This window comes from Anas platyrhynchos, chromosome 1 (genome assembly GCF_047663525.1).
Source record: "Anas platyrhynchos isolate ZD024472 breed Pekin duck chromosome 1, IASCAAS_PekinDuck_T2T, whole genome shotgun sequence".
NCBI lineage: Eukaryota > Metazoa > Chordata > Aves > Anseriformes > Anatidae > Anas > Anas platyrhynchos.
This window is the reverse complement of record NC_092587.1, coordinates 87,360,021-87,375,278: the sequence shown is the minus strand read 5'-3', so window position 1 is coordinate 87,375,278 and position 15,258 is coordinate 87,360,021. Positions and strand designations below refer to the sequence as shown.

Here is a 15,258-nt window from a genome sequence, read left to right as displayed (position 1 = left end):
TGTTGGAATGCCCCGAGATAGCAACGCAGTGGCCTTCACTTCAGGAAATGACATTTTGTACCCGTGACAATTTATATTCATCGAAAAAAAACCAAAAGTTTCTGATTGTAGCTCCTTTAAGCTTCCTCCATAGCTAGCTGATCCATCTATCCCTGTTCCTTGCCTCCATCTCCACGTCAGCACTCAAGGAAGTAGAGGTTGGTAATAAGTACAGAAACATTTTCAGGGAATCATTTACTTGGCTTATTCATGTCCTTTGCTTTTGGAATGTCCACCAGCAGACTGCATATATATATATTTTATTTTTTTTCAATGCAGCCTATTTTTTTTTATCTACCTTGGGCAATACTGTTCACTAAGCACCTGCAGTCTACTTCAAGTACTTGACATTTGGACAGGGGTGCAGAGGTGGGATCAAGCAATGCAATCAACCACGTCACACAATAGGTGAACAGCATTGTTTTTGCTTCCTGACTGGATTAATGTTAAACCCTTGAGCCCTGAAACCATGTACTCAAGCCTGTGCTTAACTTCAAACGTGTGAATGCAATGGGACTCAAGCATGTAATTAAAATTTAACCTTTATTTCAGGTTTTAGTGAGTAGAAATGGACTTACGCATGTGCTTAAATGACTTGCTTTGCAGAGACAATTTACTGAGCTGAAATAAGAATTGGGAAGAAGAGATGAAGACATCATTGGGATTTGGATTCATTCAAGATGAGAGGGGAGAGAAATGCTTCTATGGAATTATAAAAGTGAGTGACTTCTTTTGGAAGAGAGAAAGCATTTTTGATGCGATACTCCTAGATTTACTGACATTCTGTAGCTTCCTGGTTAGGGACGCAGTTTAACTTTCTCTCACATTTTCTACTTAAGCTAGTCGCATATGTGTGTCCGTTGCCATTTGCAGAAGGTCAGGGCAGCTTCTGGGCTGCTTCCTTAGACTGCACAACGGAGGTGAGAAAGGTGTGCAAAGCCACATCTCACAGCGCTCACCACTTAGAGAGTAAATACATCCACGAGCTGATAGTTCACTATCTAAGAGAATACGAGCATGTGATTTTAAAGTGGGCCTTTTACCTTTGCTAGAGTAAAGCCTGCCTGCTCGAATGTTTGCACAAAGCAAACACATGAAGGGTGTGACTGCAGCCGGAGCAAACTCATTTGTAAAAGTAAGCGAATACTCATGGACTTTTGGTGTGTGCATGCGTTAATGTCCACACAGTTGTTCTTTTATTAGGTATAAATGGCCTTTCTGGTTGACACTGAGAAACTGTACATCAGTGTTCATCGCAAGGAAATATTCACATCTGCCAGCCTCCCTCCTCTGTCAATACAGCCACGTCGAGGCTATGAGCTGGGGTGACTCCTAAAGATGATGCAGGGCTGACAACAAAACCTTGCATCAAAGGTAGCATTCTCTGCCTCTGTGAAATGCAGGCATTTTACAAGCCTTTCTCCTTAAGGAATTAGGATTAGACTTCAAAGCTGCAGAACAAAACAGAGCCATACAGGCACACAATTATTAGGCTAAGTCCACGGATGATGATACCAAGGGGTTTAACGTTCATGAGATCTTTTCAGACTATTGTAGCATCCTCTCTGTTCTCAGAATCCTCTTCCCTGAGAGCGCCTCCAACCCCTCTTGCAGCGCCCACTGTATTAACTGGCATGACATTGCCATGTGTCCCCCGCCACACAGGTGGCATCATATTCCCACTAGGAAGGTTCAGTACACATCTTTCATTTTTTTTAAATAAGGGAAGGATGATAAGGTACTAAAAGTATCTGGCACAACTCCACTAGTCCCTCTTTCACCCCAATTCTCTTCTGCCCAGCTACTCATTACATCAAGTCTAAATTAATTTATCTTAGGTAAACATCCCAGAAATATTATAAACAAAACCAACTCCTCTTCAACTTGTTACACTTTTTTTTTCTTTCACATTCTTTACAAACAGAAGCAGAAAAAAAAAATAATATATGTACATAACAGCAAATGTTCTCTCACTATTTTTCTTTTTTTTTTAAAAAAAAAACCACACTGTTTTTATCTTATATAAACAGTGGTGATGGAATTATAAACACCATTATTCCACCTCCATGTTAATACTCTTATTATCTTGCATAAACAGAAGTGAACGAATACGTACATGACACCAATCAATCCTTAAAAAAAAAAAAAAAGAGAAGTTTTTATCTTTTATAAACAGCGGAGGAAGAACTTAATGAATTCAAAATGTAGTTTTCCTGTTTATATTATTATGATCCGAAAGTAGAAACCAAATGGATGTATATTCAACATCGCACGAGCTGTCAGTAATGAAATACTTTCTTTCTGCATACTTCAAGAGTGAATGCAGTACTAGTGAAATCTGCTGGTCCAAGAGATCTGAAAACTGATGGCCTGAGTTTACCCATGGAACAGGCAGGCAAGGAGCTGTGCTGCATTCCCCTATGATACTTCTGCCAAAGTTCTTCAACCCCTTCCTTGAAGAGCCATCCAAGATAAAATATTATAGCTTGGTCTGTGTAGTGAAGTTAGTACTTGGTATTTATGCCGAGATTCCCAGATATAGGGGGCCAATTAATACAGACGGATTTTGCGTAATGTGGACACCTGCCACCAGAAACTAGGCTCAGACCCCTAAGTCATTTCACAGAGGCCACCCAACAGCTGTTTGACAGCAATGACTTTGGGGCATGAGTGACCTAGGTCAGCTATAAACGTGTAACTTCAAGCTGATAGGCTCCATATGTCAGTACTAATCCCCATAACCACCCACGCCTTCTGCTTTCTTATTTTTGTGTGTGTTTGTTTCTGGCTAATCTTCTAAAGCCCATCTCGGAGCCTAAAAGATTTTTCCCTCTACCTCATATGTCAGCCTTAATGGGGTTGAAGTGCTATTTCAACTTTTTTCCCCTCTACCATGCCTTCGTCTGGTGGATCACCTCTTCCTTTGCTTTAGTCATGCGGATTGTACCTCTTTCTCACCCTGAATTGAGAGGCAACTGAGCTTCCCAGAAAGGACAACTAGAGGAGACTTTTTTTTTTTTTTTTCCCTCAGGTCTTGCCTCTTTTCAAAAAGGAGCTGCTCTTCAGGTTCATGATGTTCACTGCTTCTGCTATCCTTTATGGAAATGAAGTGCGTTCTGTTTCAGCTAGGCTGGGTATAAATGCATGCTAGGGTCTCCTGCACAGCTGGGTGCAACTGGCAGGCCAAGTGATCAGCCTTGCATTTCTCTGAAAAGCATTTAGGTTGAGGTTCCAGCCAGAGGACAGCTGCCTCAGGCATGGAGGTTTCAACTCATATCCTGCTTGCCCACTTCCCACAAAGTTGGGACCTGGGTATTCGAAGAGAAGATCCCTTGAAAAATTAGGACCCAATTCCACTGCACAGATTTTCACAGGTGTTAAACAAGCATGGTTTGAACCACCTGCTAAAGGGCAAAAACCTCTTCTAAGAGTTTTTCCATTTGCTAAGAAGAACAGGGAGGAAAACCTCTGTAAGAAAATTCAGGGGAATTAGGGTCAATCAGGGAGTGCAGAGTCCCTCTGCTTAGGGAGTAGAAGAAATAGTTTTGTTTGGTGGCAATCTGCTTAGCTGCGTCTCAGTGTGAACAAATGTCCTTAAAATAATAATTGCTCAGATAACTGGGATGCACCGATTGTGAAAATAGAAACAGTGTTGTCTCCCCTTCCTTACCCCTTTCTCGTTCCTGTACTCCATTGACTTTCTATATTTGCACATACCCTGAGCCCCAGTTAGTGACCCTTCTGCTTGTTATCAGAGAAAAGCCCTGAGATGCAAAGACCTGGACAGCAGAATCTCTCTCTGAATTTTCCCACTTCGTAGGGACGTTTAAGTCTAAATTTTGCAGCATAAGGCCCCTCTATCTAAAAAGGCTTCTTAAAGCACCAAATTAAACACACAAGAGAGAAGTAAGGCCTTTCTGAGGAGGGTAGCCAAAAATAGAAGGAAAAAAACATATTTCACCATTTGTTTTGAAAACACCAAAAATGATTAAAACATATTATAAACGAAACTAAACTAAAAAAAAAAATCTTACCATATGAACAAATTCCCTGCCAAGTTCCATTTTTAAATCAAAGCCTTTTTAGGCTCATATGTTGAAAAAGAGAGTCTTAAACTAACAAACTTATGTAATGGATTTTAAAAAACTGCACAGACGTGCTTAACTGAAATTGCCAAATCTGTTAGGACTACATGAGAAGAGAGGAGGAGGAAAGGGAAGGACTCACAAAGGTTTGGGATTCATCTGTGCAACTGCCCCCAGATTGAGACTCCCCTTGAAGATGATTCCAACTTTCAAGAAGCCAAGAAAGATGACTCACTCTAATTTAGTTTTTACCCCCGCCCCCTTTCAGTAGACCTCAAAATTTGAGACAAACACAACTGGGTTTCCTTACCCATAGAACAAATGACAAACTTACATGTGGATAGGAAAGGGAAAGGAAAAGAGGGGGTGAGTGAGAAGAGAGATACAAATATATCCACAAAGATTCTCAAACAAGAGGCGAAAAAGGTTAGGGAGATTTTGGGGGTTGGTAGAAAAATATACACTGCAAACTAGGACAAAGAGATGCATCGAGTGGTGAGCAAAATGCTGTTAAGTACCATAAGGGGAAAATTTTTGAAAGACGATTGAATGCTCTTACGTGTACCCAGCTTTTGGATTGTTCCTTTCCACCTAATAAATATTAGGTTTTGCATTAGCTGAGAGGCTATCATTATACTTAAAGTAAGTATAAAGAAAATTTCAAGCATAAGAAAAAATCACTGAAACAGGTCTGCTGCAACTGAAAAGCCAGTCAGAGAGGGAGTTCTCAGCCTGCCAAACCTTTGCTGTCCCAGCAAGGGCTCCTCGGTCCTTCCCAGACATTGTGTGTCTTCTTCCCTGCTGAAAAGCATCCAGATGTTGCAGGCCCATGCAGTGATAGTTCTACTACCACAGGCAAAGTGCAACATCCTCTGATGTGCTCAGGTGCACCTGTTCTTCTCTTCGTGCCAAATTTTGGGTGGCCAGGAAGGCCTGTTCAGGTCGCCCGAATGATCTTCCAAGTCTTCTTACGAGTCAGTTGCGTTCCTTCACCTGACATCTGTCCAGGTCAACTAACAGGCCTCTTTCTTTCCCTTTTAACAGGTTCCCCAACCAAGCTTTGTTCCTTCAGGATTTAAGCCTTAGCAGGAACAACAAAATTACTTCTGCGTCTGGTGACTGTATGGTCTTGCTTCCCTGGCATGTCTCCGCGTTAACTTCCTGGTGTTCAAACAAGATCGCGTCTGGATCCAGATTTAAGCAGCCCTTCAGAGCACGTAGCTGGTTGGGTTGCTCAGAGGCAGTGCTCTGATTCAAGCCTATCTCTGTACTAATCTGACAAGAATGCTGTGAAGACCAAAGGGTAAAGAGTTATAATTACTTAGTATCGTAATTATAGGAGGGCAAAGGGGGTTCTGTTGCTTTTTGAAAATTAAAAATATGTGCAAGTTCAAGAATACTTTTCTGTCAAATTTACACAGAAAAATAATCTCGGTTCATAATGATGAACAATGACTTAACTAGAAAAATAAATCACAGCCAGAAGGCAGGTCCCAGGACTATGCAGTCAGCAGAAGATATAAAATCCCTCATGATATAAGAAAAGTTACAATAGGGCCACAATAAACTATCCACGTTCAGTGGCCTCAGCTATTCCCTCTGTTACTCCCACACAACCCAGACATCTGCAGATGTTTCTTCCAGTCACACTTCTACAACCACGAGGCCTACGAATCACACCGTCAATTCCTGCTCTACCCCACCACCTCCAGGGGCATAACCTACAGGGAATTTGCCTGTCTGGGATGAGAGAGTTTAGAAATCACTTCAGGAATGTCTCATTATAACCGGATTTGTAGACTATTTATACAGGCACACGCAGCGCTATTCTTTATACTCCTTGTTTACATTAAGGTTCCTGACTTGGAGGATCTGAAGCTTCGGGTCCCAAGGAGCCGTCTCCCACAATGGCACTGAGCCATTGCCTTGTGCTGCCAGCCGCATGCAGTGGTCTTGATGCTTTTCACCTCATTTTCCCAAAAGCAAAGCTTGGATTCAGTTTGCTGAAAGGCCCCAGTTTTAAGTAGGCCGAGCAAGGTCTGATCTGAGCCTAACTATGACATTGTCCCCATAGCTTTAATTATTACCAAGCGATACATCACCATCGCCCCCAAAGTGAGGAGTTGCACCAGGCCTACAAAGCAACGGCATCTGTGTCTGAGTCTAGCCTCTGGTCCTGACCAAATCTTTAAAATGCTTTTTGCCTAGGGAAAGCAGTGATGAAACGAAATGCCCATGCAAAATTAATCCCTTCTCGGTGACTATCGACAGCATGAAACACATGACACAGTAAATTAACCTGCAGTATACACCTAACTATAAGAATATAAGCAAGACAAGAGGCTAAAACGTGCCTTCATTTACATTTACGACTGTATAAATCTTGTGTGTTGTGCAGCTGAAGTCAGATGTTGGTTCAAAAGCTCTGAGATAAAGGTCTTAGATGACAGATCCTAGAAGGTCCTGAGTTCTCAGTAAAGTTGTGGGTGCTCCGCACCTTATCTTGTGGAGTCACCTGTATTTTGAGCTTCTAGATTTTAAACTTCAAAAATTATCCTCACCAGTAAAAAATTGAGCGAAACCCACACTTTTGCTTAATAAAATAATAATAATAATAAACCAACGGTACAGCTCCCCTAGCTTCAGTTCACCTTTTATGCATGTATGGAAGTATCTCTCTGGGTAGAAGAGCATGGTTGTTCTGGGAAAAACGAGTAATTTCCAGCTGGAGCACCGTGCAAAGAAAAAAATTTAATTTGATCAAGGGAGCAATCTCTCTTCCATTCTCAAATCAGTATTTGCTGCCAGAAATGGGAAAGCTGTGGCTCAAACCTGTAAATGCTTGAGAAAACATCATGGTTTGCAATAAAACGTGCAAGCGCTTTAGTTACAGCCACCTCTTTAAGTGGAAGTAGAGAAGGAAGCATGATCTAGGGGCTACTGAGGCTTCACAAAATTACTGTGAAATTCTACCAGCCCCAAGGCAAATAACTACCTAAGAGCAGTTTTCCTGCCATGGCTATCTGGCACTAACAATCTGATACTTCTGTGATGAGCAACAGTGGAAACACAAGATCTTTTAAGCCCGCCATCAACAACTCACCACCCCCACACATCCTTGCACCCTACAGAAAACTGAGGTTTTGCAAGAGTTGTTTAGAACACCACGAAACAAGAACACCCGAGCTGTAACCCCATTTTTCCACAATTTTCCACAGCGAACCCCAGGGCAAATAAGTTCATCCAAATGCTCCTGAAGTTGTCTGGAGGAGAACTTGGTTTTCCACAGAGTTAAAAAAGCATGAAAAAGTACGGTAGGAGACTATTAAAATGCATCACCACACTGCAGCAACACTGTGTTCTTTTAATTGGCCCATTCCTTTAACAGATGTTTGAGCAGTGGGCTGCAACGTACTATAGCTGAAACCCACAAAAAATGGACGTGTGCATTGTTTAGTTTTTGGAAAGTACTCTGTGGCCTTTTAGAGCTGGGACATAAATGTAAGGCATACCTGATCCCGGCTCCCAGAAATAATTAAGAGCCAGTGCCAACGTTTATTTCAAGTCTGATTTACAGTTCTTGTCAGTATAAATACAACTGTCCTTTTCTGCCACAGGGAAGGGTGAACTGCATTAGAAAAAAAAAAAATAATAAATGCAAACCAGTCTGATCTTTTACCCGGAACGCTGCTGAGTAACTAATCCTTTAGCCGTTCCAGTTTGGGAATGAACAACAAAGGCACCAGGCATTTTGTTCTGAGAATTGTTGTATATTTGGACCTTGAATCTTTTTCAAATTTTAAAAATGTTGGTGGAATTAGTCAGCTCTTTGTTATTAAATACATACAATGAACTTTTGGAAGAAAAAAAAACAAAACATTGTTTAGAAATACAATGCATTTTGCTAGGCCTGTGACACTAAGTGAAAAAAAACACTCTGTACAATACAGTCCTTAAACAACTTCTAGTCCAGTTTTGCAAATAAAAACATTCAACAAAGTGCCTACCACTCTGGATTGTTAGCCAAACCAATCTTTCTAGTCCTTTAGCTACTAGTACTCAGAGGAGAATCGAATGGACGGAAAACAGGTGAGGAGTCTGGCATTATCAGCAGAAAGTCTGGTCCCTCAAAATCAGCTTTGCCTTTGATTTAAAGAAGGCAGCATTAAATGTGGGATTTCATTCTCTGCTTTGACACTCCCTTGTATGATCTAGACATTTCCTGCCTCAGTTTCCCCTTGTCAACAGGGAACAACTTCAGCCATAAAATGAACTCTTGTTTTTAAAAGAGAATATGTCATGGTCAAAAGGAAAAGTTCTGGATCTCTACAAAAGTTCAAAGAGGGGAAGAAACTGAAATTCCACTAGCCTTAACACAGTCAATATCTCAGCAAGATACTGAGCGCCTTAGCATAAAGCCTGTGCCTGTAGTGAGCTTTCTTACATCTTCTGCTTATATTTCTGAGAAGCAGAAATCCTTTGGAAAAGCAAAACTGGATCAATATAGAAAAGAAGGGCTCTGAAGGGAGTTTAAAGAAATCTTGCTTGCTGCAACTCCCCTGTTGACCATTGAAGCATGAAGCTTAAATGTTTCCAGCCAAGCCTTCAAAAATACATATACATTGTGGATCTCCTCAGAGCATTTTGTCTTTCCAAATCTAATAGTAAGGTAGATACACTGCATTAGGTACAGAACATCAGATCAGCATTCCTGCTGAGCAGATGGAGCACAGATGGAGAAGCAACCTGACCTCAAAGCTAGAGCACAAGGAACTGGTACAACTTAGAATCAGTCCTGGGCATTGGGATGTCTAATGTTGGTGTCACCCCCAGCTCCCTATCTACCACTGTGACAAAGATGCCTGAAATGCTCAGGAAGCAGATTTTGAAATGCTACTGCTCACAGTTCAAGACTATAAAGGAAGTTAGAAGTTGTGATGGTTTTCTTCAAAATTTTGGGTAATAAACTGATGGTTTAGGTGATGCTTTAGAACAAACTCAGATATTTGCAAAGTTGGGACAGAGCACTGAGTTTGGGGAAGTAACTTCATTTACCAGACCACTGCAAGCTGTCCCCCCTTGTGAGTCGAAAATCTTCGGTTTTCTGCTTGTCTGAAATGAATCTCTCACCATTAAGCTTCAGTGCCATAGCAGAAATTGTACAGTCATAGGAACCTGGGCTTCCCCCAACTCCCTCAGTAGATTCTGGGTTCATTATCTTTTCAAGTACTTGTACTATCCATATCCTTCTTCATTCTTGCCACAACTATCTTTTAAAACCCACAATAAATTAGAGGGATGTACATACAGGTTGGAAATAGTTGCACAGAAAAACTAAGGCTGAGCTCTAAAATGGTATTTTGATTCCTATTTCCTAGTAATTGCTATGGATATTCAGCACCAAAAGGGGAGGTAGGTGCTGAAATGGAGCCCTTACTCCAGTTGACAATCAAGCAGAAGGAAACAATACAATAGCTAATTGAACTTAACACCCAGCTTAAGACCCCAGACCATCCCCTCGTAGGCTACAAGAGTGGAAAGGAACTGTGCCATTTGATACAGATGTCCTAGAAATGTTCTCCTTGCGCTGACTGTTCACCCTTTTCCCCCTATATCTTCTGCTTTGTTAAACTGTGTCAACCTGTTCCACTCAAACTAGCTTTATCATCAACTTCATCTGCTAAGAACATGGTAAGCTCAATTACCAGAATATCATACAAAAATACTAGTAAGAGTTTGGCCAGTCAAAGGTTCAGATAATGTAGGAAGCTTTAATAGGAACAAACAGGCTATAAAGGACACATGCCAATCTGAGATACATGAAAGTTATTCTGCATCCTAAGCTAAAATAAAAATTGCTGAAATGAAAGCTGTAAGTGATGCTTGGACTCAAAACTGGTTATTCTGAAGTGCAAGCAGAGGCCTCAGTGTCATTTACACTATCACTTTCTTGTTTTCTTCTTTTTGTACTAAATACCATACGATGGAACATATCACGAAACTGAGTATCAGCTGGGTGCATACAACAAGAACTACTTGAGAATTTTCCAGTAGAACATATGGCCATTGGAAGATGCTGATTTATCAAAAGTGAAACATTGAAAATACAATTTCAATTACTTTTTTTTTTTTAAGAAGAAAAGGAATGATATTCTACAATCAAGTTAATATTGCATCTTCAGTATTGAACCTTTTAGGGAGTTTTTTATTATTCAGATGGAATTGCACAATAGAAAACAAAAATAAAAGGAGAAGTCAGAGCAAATGCAGTGAGCTTTTAATGAACTATCAATTAATTTTTTTTGGAGCAAAATCATGGGCACTTATGCCAGAAAATGAAAAACAAACAAACAAACAAAAACACACAGAATCCTACAACTCTCTGAAAACTTGAAAACCAATTCTTAGTTTTGCATACACAATACAAGAAAAAAATCCCTTCAGCTTTGCTACGTAAATGAGAGTGGTATACATGGAGATAGGTCTGTGTTTCATAAATGCTGCAGAGGTATGCTGTTTCAGGACCATCTGGGGCCTGGTAAGAAGAGGAAATGACAGGGAAGAAGGAGTATGGCTTAGTGAGCTGTCTTCTGTATAGGATCTCCTGACAGAAGCAATATCAGTGGAGTCCACTGTAGTCCTAAGGCTACAAATAATTTCTGCAGTGGCATCAATCAGTTTGTGGGCTGGGACAACAAGGTCCCTTGCAGAAGGGAATAAATGGGCTGAGAAGTAATGAATATTAAGGGAATTACTGAAGCTGCCGGATACATCAAGGTTACATAGTCCCTCTGACTTTTTGCCTGACACCACAAGACTGGATCTGCAAAAAAAGCCTTGCCCGGGCTATGTAACGGAAGGATGAGAATGTTCCTCCTGACATGCATTTCAGCACAGCCAGGCTCCTAAGTGCTTCTGTGGATCAGGGCCTGATGGCTCTGTGTTTCTACAGCACTACTACGAAGCCCATGCCTATTTATGCAGAGTTGGCATGAGGATCAAGATCAGTATTTCAAAACGTGGAGGCAAGGCAAATACCATGCAAAAATATAACCTGAGGTTAAATTCCAGAATGCTCATCCTCATATCTCCTTGCTGCTGATATGCTATGCCTCAGCCCCTGCATTTGTCTAAGTAGTATGGCTGTTGAAGATGAAGCATTGCATTTTGCACTGACTCCAGTGGGGGAGAAGAACCATCATTCCCATAGCAATCAGAAAATGAAAGACATACGAGGACGTAGTTCAGGCATGAGAAAACCTTACCCTAATTGCTGATTACTAAAGTACCATAATGTGCTAGAGAAGAAAGGATTCCTGAGAACATCAGGACAGGACATTAGCAGATTAATATTAATCTCTAGAGTTCCAGATTCATTTCCTGTCCATGCTAATGTCCTCTTGATTACTGCAGAAAACAATCACACAAAAAACTTCAATTATAAACAGGAGAAGAGACTTAAAATATTAACATTTTTGAAGCTTTCAACCAAATACATATAATTAAATGAAAAGCCAGGTTAATGCAATGTTAAAGTTGAGGTTTTAATTGTGCAAAGGTCATGGTATTTAGCATCAAAGTTCATCAGTGCAATTAAACGTATTGGGCCAAATTCTGTTATCAGTTACATTGGCATAAACTTAGAGCATCTTTATTTTATTAAGTAGAATTATACTAGAATCATGCTAGCATAAGGAAGGCAGAAGTCGATTCCACATTGGCTTGTATAAACACTCAAACTTCCTCACAATATATGCAATACACAAGCCATATAATACAAAACACTATATGTGTATTAAAAAGAACATTGTAGACATGTACAGTGGAATTTAATTACAGTCTGTGCAGAAGTTCTGTGAAAAAAAAAAAAAAAAAGCACTGCCTTTTCAATTGCATGACACTTTATCATTTGTCAAATTATTTCACATTGTCCAGGACAGCGTCATGAAAAATTGTATCCAGTGCCTGCAAGACAGTGGAAGTATATTGATTGTACTTTTGCACGAGTAATATCTGAATCTTCACAGTGAATTATCATCATTGCACAAGTAAGGATGCACTTTCCAAAGATGGCCACATTTTGTCTCTCTAGCCTTGCACTGCATGGTCAGACTTGCATATGCACTCATTCGCCTATCCAGTGCAACCACAAAGGACTGAGCTGTTTTCCTGCAGAGAACAGGATACTGAACACCCAAAAGCTTTGCACCCATAAACAGTCCTGCTTCTGAGCTAAGCGCAGCCAACAAGCGTGCTTCTCTGCACAGAACTGCATGTCAACAAACCTCCGTTGAAGCCTGTCTGAAAATCCAGTATAAAATGTCCTCATTCTCTTTTAAAAGACAACATAATTTAAAACAGGAGAAAACAGAATAATAATGTACTTTATTGGAATAAGTAGGTCATCAAAAAATAAATGCGCCTACGTTTATTGGAACGTCTAGTCCTCATAAATGGCTTAATGGATTTTTTTCAAACTTACTGAAACATTATTCACCTCTGAGCTTAGAACAAGCTTGAGAAATTTCAGCCAAAAAGGTAATTGTTTCACAAAGTTATAAACCACCAAAGATAGGGGGCTTACAATAAAAGTGCTGTCTCAACCATAACTACAATAAATACAGCTAATGAATAAATGCGGTCTGGCAAGAAGAAATACAATTTGAAAAGTCTGATGTGGCCTGCACAAAATGCAAGAAGGTAATCGAGTGAGTAAATGTCAAATGAAGGATTATCATGTCTTCTGAAGAATTCATCTCTGCAGAAGATTCAGTGAAGGACCTCAAGATCCAAAGGCAGTATAGATACATTTAAAAGTGAAGAAAATCTCTCCTTTATTAACAGCAGTTGCATCCAATGCCTGCAAGCAATAATGATGCATCAAAGCTTACATATTACTACAATTACTTGCACTGGTAATCTCTAACTGAAATCATGATAAGACCCTACTTTCTTTCTCTTCCAAAACCTTCCATGGTCTAACAGCACCAATCTGCACTTTCAAACAGAAAGATATTGTATTTCCAATGGCAACTCTTTGTATGGCAGCCCTATAACTCCTATTGTAGCCACCTTGGGATATATTTACATATCTGCAGTATTATTATCTGTACACATCACGTCTTTGTGCTTTGGAACTGTATAGCCAACAAAATATATGTTTGATAACACAGCAAACAGAAAAGATAGAGAAGTTATAATTACTTGGCTTAGGTATAAAAGAACACAGCTTTTAGAGGTTATACTTTTGTTCAGACAGGTTTCTGGATGATGAAGACTGCCCAGCCGTTCCTACTAGACTAAGACAGGCACTGCTTTCAAACACCTTTATCATCTACGGCATAGTCACAAGTCCCTGCTTATATGCATGCACATGCAGTCTCAAAAATCCTTTACAAAAAGGGTAGAATTATTTTAAATTGGATTGAAATTTCCCCTGTATATAATGAGGAGGTACATGTTCTTCAGTGTCATCTAGATACCACTAAATTTTTTCTCCAGGTATCCTTCTTGAAAAATAAAACATAATGCAGAAACCTTAGGAGAAAAATAATCTCACAGAACTTTGGTTCAAGATACATAGGCAGAAAATGACAAGGAAAGCTTCAAAATGACCATCGGTTTTGCCTCGAAACCCCACCACACCCATACTTCAGCAGGGCCTTCTTGGTTCAGCTGTTTTTTTTTTGGTTCAACTGAAATGTAGATGTCCATGCGCTAAGGCTGCTTGAGGAGGATTTAGCAACTGATAGAAAGTTATTTCTTCCTCAAATGGATTTTACAAACTTCTACACCAAAATAAACTATGAGGAAATTGAATGAGGAAAAGATGGGAAGACCACAATGCTGGGATCCTTGTACCATCTCACTTCTAACAACAAAGATGCTATTAAGGATACTGGATCATCATTTCTTTATACCCATTCTGCTGAACTTACTGTATTGCACAAAAGGAAGGGAAGCAAGTAACGTAATGAACCACAATCGCCTTAATTAGTGTTGCAATTGCAAACAGTGCCACAGTTATTTAAACATTAACCCAGCAAAGCTTTAGCTCACTCAAGGTCCCCCTCAAATCCTACATCTAAGCTGCCTTTTGCAGGTGTTTTGCTAGCTAAAATCCTAGAAATTTCTCCTCGTATAATTAATTCCACCATACGCTTGGTATAAAATACCACCCTCATCTCTTTCTGAATAACTTTTATGGGGAGTAGCAAGAGAACTCGACTAACTGTCAAACTAATTCTAGGAAGAACAATGATTTAATGCTTGTGTTGTGAGATCACACTTTCCCAATTCAAAGGTTTTAAAAAAATAATTTTTTTTTCTTCTATTTTTAGGGGTGCTGAATTGCCAATAATCTGACTCAAGACACACTGAACTCAGTGGGAATTTGTCTGTCAACTCCAATTGGTTTTTATCTGGACCTTCTAGAAAATATCATTAAATAAAAAGGTATTTATTAAATCATGATATATTTGTTATTTCATTTTTTTATCTACTTCTTATAGCATGCTATCTAAAGCACTTCCAAAACACTTCCAAGTTATAAAAATTCCTAAATTCTTATGAAATGTCAAGTGTGTTGAATTCCTCCTCGTAACTACAAGCAGTTCTATTGCTATTTGGCACAGCTTTGCTAGAAAATCTCTATAGTTTATGCTTATTTTGTTGGAGTAAAGATATCTGAGGTTTTGTAATTTATAGATTTGGTTTTTCTTTTCTTTATCTGTTTCATGATTCAAAAACTCTGAAGATTGACACCTGCAAATAAGAGTGACATTTATTTTTAATTCAGTTCAAAAATCTATGTTTGAAATTTTAGAAAGTGAACATCCCTATAGAAACATTTAACCTACATGGGAATAAAGATCTTACTAAACGAATTATCTCAAACCAAGGGCTGTGTATTTTGCAAATGAATTTTAGTATGTTTCAACTAAGATCTAAATATTCATTCTGGTTTTACAACACCTAAATATGTGGCCAAAGATTCTTTTTGGCTAGTTGATATGCTGTTTCGACAGCTTGATATTTTATCATTTCCTTCTTGCTTGATTCTTAGAGCCATCTTTTCTCTCTCAGTGTCACTAAATGTACCATTTGGAAGCACATAATAGCCAAAACATAATAT

The 15,258-nt window shown here is 39.5% G+C and overlaps 1 protein-coding gene across 38 annotated transcripts in view; it reads right to left on the bottom strand.

The window, feature by feature from the left end:
- Nucleotides 1-15,258, bottom strand: part of ZBTB20 (zinc finger and BTB domain containing 20) — a 522,330-nt gene that overhangs the window by 153,512 nt on the left and 353,560 nt on the right. For 2 of the 38 annotated variants that reach the window (XR_011812426.1, XR_005267045.2), the window contains exon 8: nt 11,648-12,984. The exons of the other annotated variants lie outside the window; for them this stretch is intronic. The gene's annotated coding sequence lies outside the window, so the exon portion shown is untranslated. Of the gene's footprint in view, nt 1-11,647; nt 12,985-15,258 lie in introns of those variants that run through there. 38 annotated transcript variants of the gene reach the window in all.